Source organism: Triticum aestivum, chromosome 1D (genome assembly GCF_018294505.1).
Source record: "Triticum aestivum cultivar Chinese Spring chromosome 1D, IWGSC CS RefSeq v2.1, whole genome shotgun sequence".
Classification (NCBI taxonomy): Eukaryota; Viridiplantae; Streptophyta; class Magnoliopsida; order Poales; family Poaceae; genus Triticum; species Triticum aestivum.
This window is the reverse complement of record NC_057796.1, coordinates 393,443,788-393,462,778: the sequence shown is the minus strand read 5'-3', so window position 1 is coordinate 393,462,778 and position 18,991 is coordinate 393,443,788.

Sequence of the window (18,991 nt, the reverse complement as noted above, 5' to 3'; positions counted from 1 at the left end):
CGACGGGGACGACGACGGGCGGCGACGACGGGGATGGGGACGGGGCGGTGACGATGGGGACGGGCCGGGCGGGGATGACGGGACGGCGGGGCGGGGCGCGGCGACGACGGGGACGGGAACGGGGCGGCGACGGGGACGGCCGGGGCGGCGACGGGGGGCAGAATTTTTTGAAGTGTTTTCTTATATAGGATGGGCCTTTAGTACCGGTTGGAGTGACCAACCGGTACTCAAGGTCAATTTTGGCCAGGCCAAGCGGCGGGAAGCGCCCACCTTTAGTACCGGGTGGTGGCTCCAACCGGTACTAAAGACCCTCCCTTTAATACCGGTTTGAGCCACCACCTGGTACTAAACGTGGTGCGCTGGCGCAGGTGCGGTGCGTCATGTTTAGTCCCACCTCGCTAGCCGAGGGGCGTCCGCACTGGTTTATAAGCCCCAGTGTGGTAGCTCTCTCGAGCTCCTCTCCAAAGCAGGCCTACTGGGCCTAAATGTTCTGTGCAGCCCTGTGGGCCTACTGGGCCTTTGGGGGCCTGCATCCTGGCCCAACAACAGGTTGGGTTTCTAGTCGTATGCAGGCCGCCGTGGCGCAGTAGGCGGGCTTTTTTATTTTCTTTTTTTTGCTTTATTTATTTTTGTTTTATTTATTTTTGAGTTGTTTTTTGCTGTATTTAGAGTTTCTTCGTGAATATTTTTGCTTTAGGTACAAAAAATTACAAACTTTCTATTAGTGCCGGTAGTTTACAAATTTGAATATTTTACATTTTGAATTATTTGAAATTTGTGTGAATCACTAGTTTGTGAATGACTTAACTTTGAAAATAGATTTTTCAGTGATTCTTTTTTCTTATGTTTAATATTAGTGTGTTTTATCATTATATTCAATTTGGTAATGCTTAGGTTATTTAAAAAATGAAATGCCTTTGTAACGGATGAGTTTTCGTCCGAAACCCTGATACTTCGAAAGAGATTGTCCATTTTGTACACGAAGTGCATCCAGTTTTTGTGGTAACCCTCTCTACTTTTTTGCACATGCTATGTGGGTGAAATTATGATACCATGCCAACTTTCAACCTTTTCTGAGTTCATTTGAAATGCTTTTCAATTTCAGGGTCATTTAGCTGAAAAAATCAGTAAATGCATGAAAGAATTTGTTTGCACATAAAATTTCTTCGCGTTTCTAATGCCAAAACACATAACTCCCCTAACTATTACAGAGATTCCCTCCTGGGTGTTAAACACAGAAGAAAGTGATGATAGTGAAGCCGATCATATCCCAGATCTTTGGGTGTGAAACTTTTTCTTCGCGTGTGTCCCTTTGCGCCGTAGCCATGGAAAATCTTCATCATTTAACTGGATGCTCGGGTCAATATTCACTGTGAATGGAGCAATTTCATCAAACTTTTCATAATCTTCAGACATGTCTGTCTTGTCATCCACTCCCATGATGTTTCTCTTCCCAGAAAGAACTATGTGGCGCTTTGGCTCATCGTATGATGCATTCCCTTCCTTACCTTTTTTTTTCTCGGCTTGGTAGACATATCCTTCACATAGAAAACCTGTGCCACATCATTAGCTAGCACGAATGGTTCGTCTGCATACGCAAGATTGTTGAGATCCACTGTTGTCATTCCATACTGCGGGTCCTCCGTTACCCCGACTCGTGTCATATTGACCCATTTGCACCGAAACAAAGGGACCTTCAAACCACATCCATAGTCAAGTTCCCATATCTCCTCTATGTAACCATAATATGTTTCCTTTCCCGTCTTGGTTGTTGCATCAAAGCGGACACCACTGTTTTGGTTGGTGCTCTTCTTATCTTGGGCGATCGTGTAAAATGTATTACCATTTATATCGTACCCTTTGAAAGTCATTATATTCGAAGATGGTAACTGGGACAACGAGTACATGTCATCTTCAATAGAGGCGTCATGCATGGTATGTGTCTGCAACCAGCCGGCGAAACTCCTGGTTTGTTCACGTGTAATCCAGTCATCAGACCGCTCCGGGTGTTTGGAGCGTAGAAAATTCTTGTGTTCGTCCATATACGGAGCCACCAAGGCGGAATTCTGTAGAACTGTGTAGTGTGCTTCAGTGAGAGAATGTCCGTCCATACATATTTTTGGATTCCCTCCTAGCGTGCCTTTTCCATCCAGTCTGCCCTTATGCCGCGATTCAGGAACACCAATCGGCTTAAGGTCAGGAATAAAGTCAATGCAAAACTCAATGACCTCCTCGTTTTCATGGCCCTTGGAGATGCTTCCTTCTGGCCTAGCATGGTTATGAACATATTTCTTTAAGAATCCCATGAACCTCTCAAAGGGGAACATATTGTGTAGAAATACAGGACCCAAAACGTTAATCTCTTCGCATAGGTGAACTAGGACGTGCGTCATGATGTTGAAGAAGGATGGTGGGAACACCAACTCGAAACTGACAAGACATTGCACCAAATCATTCTCTAACCTTGGTATGATTTCTGGATCGATTACCTTCTGAGAGATTGCATTGAGGAATGCACATAGCTTCACAATGGCTAATCGAACGTTATCCGGTAGAAGCCCCCTCAATGCAACCAGAAGCAGTTGTGTCATAATCACGTGGCAGTCATGAGACTTTAGGTTCTGGAACTTTTTCTCTTCCATGTTTATTATTCCCTTTATATTCGACGAGAAGCCAGACGGTACCTTAATACTGAGCAGGCATTCCAAGAAGATTTCCTTCTCTTCTTTGGTAAGAGCGTAGCTGGCATGACCCTGATGTATGTCGTCTTTTCCATGCATACGTTGCTGGTCCTCCCGTGCCTCAGGTGTATCTTTTGTCTTCCCATACACGCCCAAGAAGCCAAGCAGGGTCACGCAAAGATTCTTCGTCACGTGCATCACGTCGATTGTAGAGCGAATCTCTAGGTCTTTCCAATAGGGCAGGTCCCAAAATATAGATTTCTTCTTCCACATGGGTGCGCGTTCGTCAGCGTCATTCGGAACAGGTTGTCCGCGAGGACCCTTTGCAAAGACTACCTTCAAATCCTTGACCATATCATGTACATCAGCACCAGTACGGTGGCGAGGCTTCGTCTGGTGATCCGCCTCACCTTTGAAATGCTTGCCTTTCTTTCTTACGGGATGCCTGCTCGGAAGAAAACGACGATGTCCCAGGTACACATTCTTCCTACAATTGTCCAAATATATACTGTCAGTATCATCCAAACAGTGCATGCCTGCGCGGTATCCCTTGTTTGTCTGTCCTGAAAGGTTACTGAGAGCAGGCCAATCATTGATGGTCACGAACAGCAAGGACATTAGGTCAAATTCTTCCCCCATGTGCTCATCCCACGCACGTACACCTATTCTGTTCGACAGCTGTAAGAGTTCTTCAACTAACGACCTTAGGTACACATCAATGTCGTTGCCGGGTTGCTTAGGGCCTTGGATGAGCACTGGAATCATAATGAACTTCCGCTTCATGCACAACCAAGGAGGAAGGTTATACAAACATAGAGTCACAGGCCAGGTGCTATGGTTGCTGCTCTGCTCCCCAAAAGGATTAATGCCATCTGGGCTTAGACCAAACCATACGTTCCTTACGTCATCTGCAAACTCCTTCCCGTACTTTCTCTCGATTTTTCTCCACTGCGACCCGTCAGCGGGTACTCTCAACTTTCCGTCTTTCTTACGGTCTTCTCTATGCCATCGCATCGCCTTGGCATGCTCTTTGTTTTGGAACAAACGTTTCAACCGTGGTATTATAGGAGCATACCACATCACCTTGGCAGGAATCTTCTTCCTGGGGCGCTCGCTCTCGACATCACCAGGGTCATCGTGCCTGATCTTATAGCGCAATGCACCGCATAGGGGGCAAGTGTTCAAATCCTCGTACTCACCGCGGTAGAGGATGCAGTCATTAGGGCATGCATGTATCTTCTACACCTCTAACCCTAGAGGGCAGACAGCCTTCTTTGCTTCGTACGTACTCTCGGGCAATTCGTTGTCCTTCGGAAGCATATTCTTTATCATTACCAGCAACTTTCACTACAAAAAAATACACTTCCGTGATGATACGTGTTTGTCACAGTAGGTCACGTTTTTTGTCATGCATGTACATCCATGACGATTTTATGACAGAATCAAGATAGTCATACCTGTGTTGTCGTAGAAGTGTTCCATGACATTACCAAAATTATCATCACGGAAGTGTCCACTTCCATGACGATAAATCGCGCGTCACAGAAGTGCTTTCGTCAAGGGTGACCGACACGTGGCATCCACCATAACGGAACACCGTTAAGCTATCGGGTCGGGTTTTGGATCTGATAACACGTTAACAGCCCCGACCAATGGGAAATTTCCACATGTAAAATTCTTATTGGCCGGACGAAAGACGTGTCAGCTCGTCAGTGGGTCAGATAGGCGCCTATGATATGTCGACACGTGCCACGGCCCACCACTGGCCCATTTAGCTTACAAAGCCGGCCCGTTTGACTTGGTCAAGAGTTAACGGGCTGGCCCATGAAAAGCCTGCTAACGGTCTCTTCGCAAATAGCCCATTTTACGGCCCATTAACTCATGGCCCGTTAGGACCTAAAGGAAATCGGCCCAACAACGTCATGTGGGCCGTCGAATATAACACCAGCCCATTTCACTTTCGGCCCATGTATGGCCCACGACGTCTTTCGGCCCATATGAGGCCTTCGTATCTTTCGGCCCTTTACAGGCCCATGGTGACTCTAGCCCATAATGAACAGTAATTTTCTTTATACCCGTTAACGGCCCGTGATTTACATGGGCAGTTTCCAGCCTGTGTTAGCTTTCGGCCTATAGACGGCCCATACGTTCTTGGGCTCCTTTTCGGCCCTTGATTACTTCCGGCCCGTTACTGGCCTGTTCCCCTAATGGGCCAAATTCGGCCCATGGCAAGAGTCGGCCCGTTACTGGCCTGTTCCCCTAATGGGCCAAATTCGGCCCATGGCAAGAGTCGGCCCGTTACTGGCCTGTTACCCTAATGGGCCAAATTCGGCCCATGGCAAGAGTCGGCCCGTTTCTGGCCTGTTAACCCGTTGCGTTGTTTCCAGCCCGTCCTATATTTTGGCCCATTAACGACCCGTTATGCATGTGACAGAATTAAGCCTTTGCTGTCCTACGGCCTGTTACCGTGCTGGGCCGATACCAATTACGCCCGTTTACGGCCCATGTAGACCCATTTATCCGACGGCCCGAGGCCCACCGATTACAGGCCCATTTATCGACGGCCCATAGGAGACCCATGGATCCTACGGCCCGTATATGGCCCATGGTAGTTGCGGCCACTAGCAAACCAGGGAAAAAGAAGACTAGGAAATAAATAAGGCCGAAACTAACGCTAGGTTATTAAGGCAATTGCACAGATTACATCCACTCGGCATCAAAGATCGCCACCAGTGCAAATATAGGGAACACCCTACACTATGCAAAAATGGCTTGCTGTTTTCTTCAGCCGGTTGCTGCACGTTAAGAATAAATTTTGTATCGCACCAAAACAAATTACAACTATATAACAAAAGGAAGGTTGGCATAAAACTTAACAGTCTAGCAGAGAAATGCACCACCAGAAGTTCAGAAGCTCAGTTCATTTGACCTGACTGTTACGTTTTCATGCTGTATTGTCCGATGGAGCACCATAACCCTCGCCTTCATTTCCCCTAGGCTCCTGAACAACATAGCAAATGTCTGATAGTCTGGTTTCAAAACCATGCATATCTTGATGACATTGAGCAATGTTTCTCCTTGTTTCACAAAGGGTCTCTGTTAGGGAATGGACTTGTGTCTGGAGCGCAGATACAACATTGCTTTGACCTTGCATATCTTGATCATGAGGCAGTTTGGATGATATTGCCTTAACAACCAACCCAGTATTACGCAGGAACGTGCTTTTGGCACTGTTAGTGGACAGGTACTGACCCACTGCAGCAAGAGCTGACATTGCGGTTATAGTTACCTCGCCACCTTCAAAAGGTGGCGGTTCCACCATTTTTTCCATAGCTCGCTGAAAATTTGAGGTTTTACATTAGTAGTACCAGAACAGAAGATATTAAGGAGGCAGCAAAACCAAACAAAATAGCTTTGGTCTATATACAGAACTTATTCTGGTGAACCCATGTAAAATATTAGTTGTATTTTATTGCAAAGTACATAATAAAACCAGGTTCCAAACATATGACCATGTACCATCGCTAATGTATTGTCTATTTCTTCACATTGTATTGAGGGCTAAGGATAAAGAGACGAAGTTTATAATTCGGTAAGCATAGTATGACATCATTCATATCACAAAACAACTGAGAACAGACAAACAGGCAATTGTAACATTGTGTGGGCAAGTCCAGCACGGAACTAGATTATGGGTCAAGATCAAAGGAACATCACTCCTCTCTTTTAAACCTTGTAAGGTGCAATGATACGCTAAGACAATTGTGTATAAAATTGAAAAGAGTAATATACATTGGCTGCAAACCATGCAGTTCAAGGCACAAGTCAGAGTAAGTAGTAGTTAAAAGGCATGAGGATTAAGGACTTACAACAGCGGCTTTCCACAGCATTTGGTTAAGGTACTTTTTGGTCCTTGCAGGCTTTCCTCTGCATTTCGAACAAGTCAATATAGATATGATAATATGGTAGAGCGAAAAGAGTGAAACAGCAGCTAATTACAAGAGCCTCGCAGTGTGCAATATAGCTACGAGATCCTGTCGCCTGTTGGAATTTCACTTTCGTACGGTTGGCCTTGTTCTTTGAACAGTTCACCTACAAGAAGATAGATTTGTGTGGCACATGCGTAAATAGGACTTCAACATGTGATCTGATCACATATATATAATGTACCTGATACTTCGGATCAGACCAGTGTTTAACAAGGCCCCTCCAGCCTTCATCCGATATATTTTCCACTAGAGATGTTTGGGAAAGTTCACTGTTAGCCTTGCCTTCAAAGTGAGTTTTCCTCAAGTTATAGCGATACTGTCGTAGAGCAGACTTGAAAACATGGGTGCAAGCTTGTCTGGTTGCATTATTTTGGCTATCCAACTTGAACCTCATCTGTTGAAAATTATGGGAGTCTCATTATCAGCAACCTAGAAAGTATGGGTCAGAGCAAGACGATATTACTAGTTTCCATACATAACCATACTTACAGATAAATGGTCGAGGAAGGTGTTGAACTGGGTTTCGTCTTTGTCATTCCTGTATTGAACCCATGTTAGGAGGATACGTACATGACACCTAACGGCAACCGCTGCCTCTGATACTAACTTGGCTGACTCTGTAGCATCACGTGGCCTTTTTAAACCTGCCTCAAAACGGATCTCCATTCTTCCTCCTCTAGATTTAGTTAACCTATCGAGCATTATCCCTGATGTTTGTTTCCTCTTGCGCCTAGGTGCTAGTCCAACAACGAACATAGGAAGTGTTAGTGTACATCAAACTGTGAGACTACATATAAAGAAGCATGCAACTGTAACTTGACTCCAGCAGCTACCTTCTTGCTGTTGAAGCTCACAAGGTTCATCTGATATTGCCAACTCTTCTTGTGTCAAGAGTGCTTGGGAAGTAGTGTCAGGTGGCAAGGGAGCTTGGGAACGTGCTGCTAGCTCAGTTGACGCACGAGTAAGTCGTGCAGCTGGTAGTACTGTGGTAGGTGTTGCAAGAACTAGGGCTGTCTCTGCTTGTTTGGTGGCAGCTATTTATTTCTGTTTGGCTTTTTTTGCAACTCGTGTAGCATGGGATGCCGTGTTTGTAGAATCTTCCGCTGGACTTTGACCTTCTATTGCACCATCAGTACCAGCAGAATCTGCAAGATTCATCCGCTTCTCATTCCCTGGCATTCTGTGTTTCTTCCTCTTTCTCTATGCCATGTTAAGTCAAGCCGACAAGAAAAACGAATAACAATTTAGTTCTTCAGAACAAATTGATGCGTGATGCAGACAAACTGAACTTTGATGTTAGACAACCACATGATAGGAGGATGTAATATGTATGAAAAACAGGACGGAAGAGATAACCGGAACTATGATGTGTAAACTAAGAAGAAGACATTTCACCAAATTAGAAGCAATGCAATGGAAGGTAGACACCATATGAAAGATGCTACAAATATAGCTCTGCCAAGTTAACAGTGTCTCATCATAAATGGCGTTTAAACAAATGTCAAGCAGTACAAGAAATAAATCATATGCAAGATGCAAACAACATCACACTACCATGTTAGAGGTCTCTCGTCATTAGTCCCATTGCATATTCACAGCATTGCATATTCACAGCTTATGATGTGTAAACTAAGGAGAAGGCATTTCAACAAATTAGAAGCAATGAAAGCTAGACACCATATGAAAGATGCAACAAATATCACTCTACCAAGTTAAAACTGTCTCGTCATAAGTGCCATTTCAACAAATTAGTAGTACAAGCTAGAAAAGAATGTGAGATGTAACCTATATCACACTCCGAAGTCAAACGTGTCATATGATAAGTGATTGTTGCAGGTTACACAACAGTAGTAATTTGATGTAAGAACATGGTATGATACACAGATATTGTATGTTCTAGAAACAGGAACACGTGTCTTATTCAAGTATAATGTGTAAAGTAAGCACATGGAATTCAACAATATTAGAAGCAATACAAGCTAGACATCACACATAACATGCAACCACATATAACAGTGCCAAGTTAGAGGGAGCACCAGTGATGCTGCACTAGGGGAGACGTGCTCATCATAAACACAGCTTTGTTGAGTGTCTATGCATGTATTGTCTTGGAAATCATCTTGGGGGTGTGGAGGAGTAGAAACTGTAGAGGCCCTCCGTTCGGAAGGAGCACCTTTATCCGCTGCCTTGCTAACTTCCTTCCGCTTTATTGATTTTGAATTGTCAAGTAAAACCGACAAGAAAAAGCAATAATATTCTCTCTTCAGAACTCATTCATGCATCATACTGACAATCACTACTTTGATGTAAGGCATGTTCACAACTGTTTATGTAAACTAAGCAGAAACCATTCCAGCAAATAAGAAGCAATGCAAGATAGACACCACATGAAAGATGCAACCAATATGACTCTGCCAAGTTAAAAGCGTCCCATCATAAATGGAATTTCAACAAATTAGAAGCAGCGCATGCTATAAATCATATGAAAGATGCAACTAATATCGCACTGCATATACTAAAGGTGTCTCGTCATGTTGATTGATGCGGGATACAAAAAATAGTTTTATGTAGGGACAATTCCATTTATCCCCCTAACCTGAGCCACCACCTGGCATTTGCCCCTAATTTTCAGGTATGCTAAAAAATACCCCTCTTCCGTCAAGTCACCTTACAGAAATGCCCTTCTGTGCCGTTACCGTCAGGTCAAAGGGGTTTGACCGTTTGGTGAATAGTAAATGGTGAACAGTAAATTCAAAAAAAATAGCAAAAAAAAACAAAAAAATATCTGAAATTTTGTGGGATCGAAGATACTCAAGGGAGCAAGGCGCGTGCAAATTTTGGCACAGTTTGGACATTCCAGCAGCTCGTGTCAAACGAAAAACTTTAAAATGTACGCTGTGAGCAGTAAATTCAAAAAAAATAGCAAGAAAATTCAAAAAAATATAAAAAAATTTGGCATCAAAGAGGCTGGGGTGCGCAACGTGCGTGCAATTTTTTTTTGCGTTTCGACACTGTAGGAGCTCGGGGAGAAAAAAACAAAATTTGGCGCAGAAAAAACTTTGAAAAAATGCACTATTTTGTTTTTTTGCTAGAGCATCTCGCATGCCATTTGATCAAAAAAAATTGCAAGCCCCTTGCGCACCCAAGCCTCTTTGATGCCAATAAAATTCATATTTTTTAAAAATTTCTTGTTTTTTTTAATTTACTGTTCACAGCGTATAGATTTATTTTTTTTCCTTTCCCACGAGTTACTGGAATGTCCAAACAACGCAAAAACTTGCACACACCTTGCGCCCTTAAGTATCTTCGATCCCACAAAATTTCAGATTCTTTTTTTTTTTGCTATTTTTTTCGAATTTACTGTTCCCCATGTCACTATTCACCAGACGGTCAAACCCCTTTGACCGGACGGCAAGGGCATTTTTGTAAGGTGACTTGACGGAAGAGGGGTATTTTTGTGCATACCTGAAAATTAGAGGCAAATGCCAGGTGGTGGCTCAAGTTAGGGGGATAAATGGAATTGTCCCTTTTATGTAAGTACATGCTTAATAGACAGATGTACTATGTACTAAATACAGGAAGGCATGTCACATTAACAGGTATAATGTATAAGCTAAGTAGACTAGCACATGCAGTTTAACCAGATTGGAAGAATTACAATCTAGAGACCATATGCAACATGCAACCACATATCACGCTGCCAAGATAGAGCAAGCACCTGCGATGCTAGTGTAGGGGAAATGCTGTAATCAACTACAGATCTACGTTCACTATCTTCATCTAGCATTTTTGTTTCTTGAGAATCATGTCGGGATACTGACGCTGCATTCTTTAAATGAGGAGTAGTCCCCTTGCCTGCCTGCCTCGTCATAAGTGATTGATGAGGGATACACAAGAACATTAGTTTGATGTAAGAACATGGTTAATACACAGATGTACTAGTATGTACCAAAAACAGAAAGGTATGTCATATTCAAAGGTATAATGTGTAAGCTAAGCAGATGCAATTTAACCAAATTGGAAGCAATACAAGCTAGACATCCGGCTGGAGTGGTGAGCATGATCATCTAGGACCTAAGAGCCTGGTGGGAGGCGGGCTGCTTCGCCTCCATTGCAGCTTTTTAGTTGGCTTCCAGGTGATGCCTATCTTTGCTGGGCTTGTCACTAGATAGGCCAGTGCCCTGACTAGCTATTTGTCTTCTGGTGCTCACGGGATGGTGGTTCATGTAAAAAAATATCTTTCCTTATCTTACCGACTTCGGCCTTTCGAATACAAGATAGACACCATATGGAACATGCAACCACATATGACACCGCGAAGTTAAAGCAAGCACCTGGGATGGTGGTTCATTGCGAGCGAGGTCATCAACTCCAGAGCTACGTTTACCGTCTCCATCTGCTGACACTGCACCCTTTATAGCGCTGTAACGTGTCTTGCCTACCCGCATATGAAGCTGGAGTGACTTCTCTCTTTTCTTTTTGGCTTCTCTCATGGCAGCAGAGTCTGAAATACCCTTGCATAAAAACACAATAGTGAGAGTAAGGGTGAAGTGTGTGCAGAACTAGTGCACTGTAAAAGTAGCAGATAGCAGGTGGCTGAAAAACAAATGACAGGAGACATATGATAGCTCTACAACATTGCATGGCAAACAAAATTAGGTTCTACTCCGTTTGATTTTGTAATATATGAGCACAGGAAATGCAGGTACTCCTCCAGCACACCACCACAGGTGGTCATATCTAAGATAACAGTCGACTGAAAATAAATAGGTCAGTCGATTTTTTTAATGAACCGTCCGATCTATAAGGAACGGGCAGATGGCCTTCGTCTACCTCCCGCCAGTCAATGTTGACGATCTTTCTCAAACCGCCAGCGACCACCGGCCCAGACGCCTGCCTCCGCCGCCCCGCCCTCCCATCGACCTCACACCACCGCCGTGCTTGGCAGCGCCCCCAGGCCATCCCTTTAATCCCGGCCGACCTCCAGATCGGGCGCCAGTAGCTCAAGGCCGCACACGCCCCTAAGATAAACACGAAGGCGCTGCTTCCCCGGCGTAATAGGCGTACTAGCGCCTGTTACGCCGGGGAATGCTTCCGTTAATTGGGAATCAACTTGCCAGAAATTGAAATTCAGGGGGGCGACGGACCTCGCGAGTTACTAGGAACATCTAGTATCAAGAAGAAGCGGTCAACTAGTGTCTTCTGTGGGATGAATACCGTGCAAGCAGAGACGTAAGATTTGCACGAATAAGGGAAGAGGAGTACCTTTTTCGGTTGCCAGTGTGGTCACCTCCACATGTCGCGCCGATCTTCTTTTTACCGGGGAAACCGATGTTCTGGAGGGTGCAGGCTTGGATGAACCCATGGCCAAATTGTTGATTGTGTTGCCGTGGCCGTATGTCGGGGGAGGGGAAGCAGATCCGAGGCGGCGAAGGACGGCGTAGCAGGAACAGCTCCGGTGCGGTGGAGGGTGGCGAAGTTGGAGCGGCAGCGGTGAGGCGCAGGACGGTGTGGTTGAACTGGCTCGGATACGGACGGCTCGGCCTCAGCTTCAACTACTAGCCGTGGAGGGCGTTGCGGTTGAGGTTGCGGTGGACGACGACGTCGGGGTATCGGCTCCGGCGTGACGGAGGAGGGCGGCGGTTGATGGGTGGGATGGGGTGGCGGACGGAGGACGCCGAGGTTTCGCGGCTGGTGGAGAGGTAGTTTTGGCGCCCACGGAGTACGAATGGGGAATCAGACGGGTGGGGGGAACCATGTTTCGGTCTGGGACGCGCTTGTTTTTGGCTTTTTTGAACAGAAGATGGGACGCGCTTGTTTGAAATTTGGGGAAAGTACAAACTTTGCCCCCTCTTAAATGTTGGACCTACTGCGGGTCGGGGGTAGGATGGTAATCCCAGGTGTCCCAAATAGTGGGCGGGAGCGATTTCGGCCGCGCGCATGTGTGCTTAGGCGGCCATTGTGTATGAATGTTTTTCGGATGCGGTTGCGTGGCGTCTAGATGAAGCTACAAACCTGCCCCGGTTTAGACCTCTGGACGTCGGGCTAGTAGGTTTCACGGGTCGGAGTTATTAGAAAAGTAATTTCCTTGTACCAAACATTGGTCTCACGCGATTTCGGGCGAGTAGAGGCTCTTTTGGCGCTTCGTTCGAAATTTTGAAACACAAACATTCACGTTTAGAGTACTCTTGAACTATGAGGATTGACCTAAATAGACAACGTTATATTTGACCTTGTATGTTTGAAAACCTCATTAAATTATCCGCTTCTTTTTGAAATTTTGACACTTGAAAATCCTATAACTACGATTATTTTGGAATGGAGGAGCTAAATTTGAATCTATTTTGTACACGACTACATATGCTATTATGTACAAAATCAGAGCAAAGATTGGTGCCCCCATAATTTAGGTATGGTTTACAAATGCCATGATATCAAATTCAAATAATTGAATGGACTTCATGTTGAATTTGATTTTTTTAAACCACCTTAAGTTGAATTCAAATGTATGCTAGTTCATAGGTAGCTATTTATAATGTCCATTGTGTAACTTTCGTATGTGTAATGTGCTTTACACACACAACATGAACTATACTCACGTTTATATTCGATTGCTAAAGCGATGCATTGTCTGAAGTTCAAAATACTAACTATGTGGATCAATTGTGTCGAATAATAACATGGACATGCTCAAATTCGATAGAATCTAGATGTCTGATGGATCAATGACCGCTCCTTACGCGAATTGCAAATATCATGATCCCATCCTAATATTTGGATACAATTTATATCTTTAATCAATGTGTAGAGAAGTCTTTTACGTGTAGTTTCACTCTCCATCGGTGGTCTCTCACACATGCTCACACACTCTCTCCCGAGGTGTCTTTCTCGCGCACATGCTCTAGATATAACCCTCCCTCCCTCTCGTAACCATTTACAACTGTTTTCACTAACCTTTATCACAAGCACTCTTCCTCTCTCAAACATACACACGCACAATCCTCATCGACCCTTTCTATATACATGTACCTGCCTACGTGTCTCATGTACGCACATTATCTTTACGCCTGTCTCTCACGCATTGTCTCACACCTCTCTTCCTAATCGACGAGTACGATTCTAGCAGAGCATTCTGTAGGATGCCCCTTAAAGTTAGGTTGGATGAATAGTAATATCAGAGATAAAGGGGTTACCTTAGTCCGAGAACCTAGGGTTACGAATCCTAGCCGGCTTTGTCAGTGGACACAGAGTCCTTCACAATTCTGCTATCTTTGTCTTGTACGACTAGTCATCCATGGGTCTTCCTAAATGCGTCACGGGCCGACCAATGTGGCGCAGGATGGAACCGAACAAAGGGCCTCACCTCGACCCACCGGACCTCACGCGGTGACACACCCTCTGCCCCCATGTCTCATTATCTTCTCACACCCACACATACCAACACAAACACCACACACACAGAAAATTTCTCCTGGTGCCTCTATTCCCTCCCCCCTTGCATATACACACTCAAGGGAATGGAATCTCTTGTCGTGACGTCATATTCGTCTATCTCTAGACCACTCTCATTTCTCGTGCTATCTTTCCCACGCCCCCCCGTCGGCCCCTCTGTCCATGCCTCTCTCGAATACGTAATACACACACATACCTCTCTAGGCCCCGCCAAATGCATCAACTACACATTCACACATGTTACATCACGCACCCCATTGAACTAAAAAGCCCTCTCTTCATGTTTATTTCGCATACAACATTCTTTTTGAATAAAGTGTGGCCAAATAATTATTTTAGAGTTTCTACATATATACAACATTACAAAGTTAGTCATAATAAAGAGAAACGAAGAACATCTCTCTCTCCATCGCATACCCCCCTGTACGCCCCTTTCACGTATGCACACAAAACTATCTCCAGGTCCTCTAAAAGTAAGCCCCCAGAAATTTCACGCATGTTTCATCTTTCTCTCGCGATATATGCAATGACGATCATTGTATTTGAAGCGAAAGCACGATACATACATTGGACTTCAGAATCCACTCATTACAGTCACCATTTACATTTAGTGGTTATTATACAGTCACGGGCTCACCGTACAACTCTGTATTTGCTCATGACATGACTAGTTGACCAGTTAAACGCTCCATGTGGCACCTCTAGTGTTGCATCACATTATCTCACTACCATCGTGCTCACGTGTCGACTTGTATCTACTCTACATCTACACTCTTATAAAATACACTCTTATAAAAAATAGAGTTGGTGATGATGGTGTGCCTGCCATCCTGCAATATAGGCCGTCCGATTTATATCTGACGGATAGGAAAGAAACAATGGCAATTTTGCAAAAAGGTACCAAAACACCTCTCCACATTTGCAAATAAGGCCTTCCCTCGTTCATCCTTTTCTCTCACAAGATAAACAGGTCATACAAATGCATCTTGATGTTACGTGCAACGCACGGGCATCTTGCTAGTAAGAATGAAAACAAACGACAAAAAAATATTTGGATGGTGGTTCGAAGTCATGACCGCGGGCACAGCGGACAAGGTGGCCTTGTATTGGTATGCCGAGCCGTCTGTTTTAACACACAAGAGCTGGTGTGGTGATTATACACACACGCACGCATGCACACGAAGTGCATCCACGCAACACTCACACAAACACATGCACCCATGCACACACGCAACACTCACACGTACACGCGGAGCCACGCACGCATGCAACACTCACACGCACACATGCATGCACACACCAGTACACCACACGACCAACACACACTCTCACGCTCAAGTGCTCAACCTACACGTGCATGCGCACACATCAGGCCCTGACAGACACATACACAACTAGGTGATTCCCGCGCACGGGTTGGAGCCTTGTCGCGCCTGCGTAAATTTGTGTTTATCTGACCTTTTGCCTATGCGAACTGACAGGTGGGACCCACAAGGAATGTGGTCAATTTAACTAGTCAACATGGCGCCACACAGACTATTTGGCCGGTCAACAGAGTGCAATCCGATGCTGAACTGTGAGCAAGTGACTGTAGAATCACCGCAAAACGTATATAGTGACCGTAATCAGCTTATTCTGAAGTTCGGTGACCATATTACGCTTTTCTCTCTGTAGGCCCTCCAAAACTACATCTCTACACATTCTCGCATGTTACATCTAACAACTATGCAATACAGCACTACTACTACACTCTAACACAATAAATCATATGTGTTTTTAGTTTTACTAGATATCATATTGTTACCTATAATTATTCAGTTTGCATACATTAAAATTGCCTTTGAAATGTATGGCCAGTACACTAGTAGAAAACTGGGCTTTGGTCATAGAGCAATATTCACATTAGTCCCGGTTCAGTCACGAACCGGGACTAATGTGAGCATTGGTCCCGGTTCGTGCGGCCAGGGGCCTGCCGGGCCTCGTGGGGGCATTGGTCCCGGTTCGTCCGGCCCCTTTGGTCCCGGTTGGTGGGACAAACCGGGACCAATGGGCCTCGCTCCTAGCCCACCACCATTGGTCCCGGTTGGTGGCTTGAACCAGGACCAATGGGCCTTGCTCCTAGCCCACCACCATTGGTCCCGGTTGGTGGCTTGAACCGGGACCAGAGGCTCACCCTTTAGTCCCGGTTCATACCACAAACCGGGACTAAAGGGCTGGTCCTAGTTGCGGTCAGTGTTTAGTCCCACCTCGCCAACCGAAGGGCGCTCACACCAGTTTATAAGCCCGTCCCTCTCTGCCTTGTTGAGCTCCTCTCAAAGTGAAAATAGATGCCCTTATACAAGGAATTTGACCTAAATTCACAGCAAATTTCTTTGAATTTCATAGAAATTTATTATGAATTTAGGTTGAATTTTCTCTATAGGCGCATCTATGTTCATTTTTTATAGTAAATAAAATAAATAAACCTTAATAAAATAAATAAAAATAAATAAAATAAAATAAAATAAACTATACTCCCTCCGTTCCTAAATATAAGTCTTTGTAGACATTTCAAACGGAATATAATATACGGATGCATGTAGACATATTTTATTGTGTAAATTCACTCATTTTGCTCCGTATGTAGTCATCTGTTGAAATCTCTAGAAAGACTTATATTTGGGAACGGAGGGAGTAGTAACTAAAATAAATAAACCTTAATAAATTAAATAAAAATAGCAGCAGTAAAATAAATAAAAATAGCAGCAGTAAAATAAATAAAAATAAAATAATTAAAGTAAAATACATAATTAATTATAAATAAAATAAATAAGGTTTTTGTTGCAAGTAGAAAAAAAACAAAATAAATAAAGCAAAAGAGAAAAAAAAGACTCTCGAGCCACGGCCTGAATACGACTAGAAACCCATCCATGGGCCAGGATTCAGGCCCGCAGAAGGCCCAGTAGGCCCCACAGGCAAAGAGAACGGTTAGGCCCGAAAGCCTGCAGTTGAGAGGAGCTCGAGAGGGTGGGGGCAGCAGCGCTTATAAACCACTCTCGAGCTCTCTCAACTAGCGAGGTGGGACTAAACTTTTGACGCGGGGCAGCACAAGGCCTTTGGTCCCGGTTGGTGCCACCAACCGGGACTAAAGGGGGCATTGGTCCCGGTTCGTGGCACCAACCGGGACCAAAGGCCTTTAGTCCCGGTTGGTGCCATGAACCGGGACCAATGGGTTGCCTATATATACCCCATCGCCACAGCAGAGCACTCTACAGTGCTCTGTTTTTTCTGGCCGGCGAGGGGAGGGCATTTGGGTGCTCTAGCTCACCTCCTATGCACATGAGGTGTTCAATGAAATGTCTGAGCCACACTAGTTAATCTTTCTCCTCTTGAAACTCGACCTCCGAGCTCCATTTTCCTCGAGATTTGTCTAGGTTTAGCGGTCCGTCACGTCCCGTCCCCGTCTTCACCGCCGTCGATCGCCCGCGCCGATCTCATCGCCAGCACCACCGTGGTGAGCCTCTTGTTCTTATCTTCTTTCTGAAAGAAAAAAAATTCTTACTTTAGATAGATACTTGTCTAATTTTGTTACTTTTATTATTCCTTCTTATTACATAGTGCGATGGTTTTGGTATCCGCCCCCGTCGGCCCTCATCCTGTCTATGATTCGGATGTGGTATATATTATCTTTTTATAACTATTTGGTTCATTTATTGTTTATGACAAATATGCCGACCAACGTGACATAGATTTTATTTATCTAGGAGGTGGTTGAACCGGAAATTCTAACCGACCCTATTGTCGAGAGGTTAAATTTAGTTGAAGAAGAAAACAATTACTTGAAGGAAAAAATAAAAAAAATTGAGGAGGAGAAGATGATATTGGAGTTGCATGTTGCGGATGTCGTCGATGATCAGAAGATTAAGATGGATGCAATGCGCTTGAAGATTAGAAAGATTAGAAAATATGCCATTCATACCGAGGCTTGGTATCATTTTGCCGTTGGATCAATTGTTACCTTGGTTGCGATTATGATCGCATTTGTTTTCACATTGAAATGTTTTACATAGTTTCAATGTATGGTTTAATTAATTAGATGCTCTGGAGAGCTATATATATGTTGTTAGATGAGAACTATGTATGTACTTTGGTTTTAATGTGATGATGAACTTCTATTAATTTGGTCACTTAATTATCTATTCATGATGTTCTGTAATGGTTTTTGACACACTTAATTATATATAATGCACGCAGATGAACCGGCAATGGATGTACGGTGACAGACACACCTCCGAGTACATTAAGGGCGTGCACGATTTTCTCGAAGTGGCTGAGGCAAACAAGCAGAATGGTTTTATGTGTTGTCCATGCCCTATATGTGGGAATACGAAGTCTTACTCTGACCGGAAAATCCTTCACACCCACCTGCTTTACAAGGGTTTCATGCCACACTATAATGTTTGGACGAGGCACGGAGAAATAGGGGTTATGATGGAAGACGGCGAAGAAGAAGAGGACGATGACAATGATGCGCCCCCTGAATACGGTGATGCTGCAACGGGGGAAGCTGCTGAAGATCAAGAGGAACCAGACGATGTGTCCAATGATGCTGCAAGGGGGGAAGCTGCTGAAGATCAAGAGGAACCAGTGCCCGATGATGATGATCTCCGCCGGGCCATTGTCGATGCAAGGACGCAATGCGAAAGTCAAAAGGAGAAGCTGAAGTTCGATCGCATGTTAGAGGATCACAAAAAAGGGTTGTACCCCAATTGCGAAGATGCCAACACAAAGCTCGGTACCGTACTGGAATTGCTGCAGTGGAAGGCAGAGAATGTTGTGCCTGACAAAGGATTTGAGAAGCTATTGAAAATATTGAAGAAGAAGCTTCCA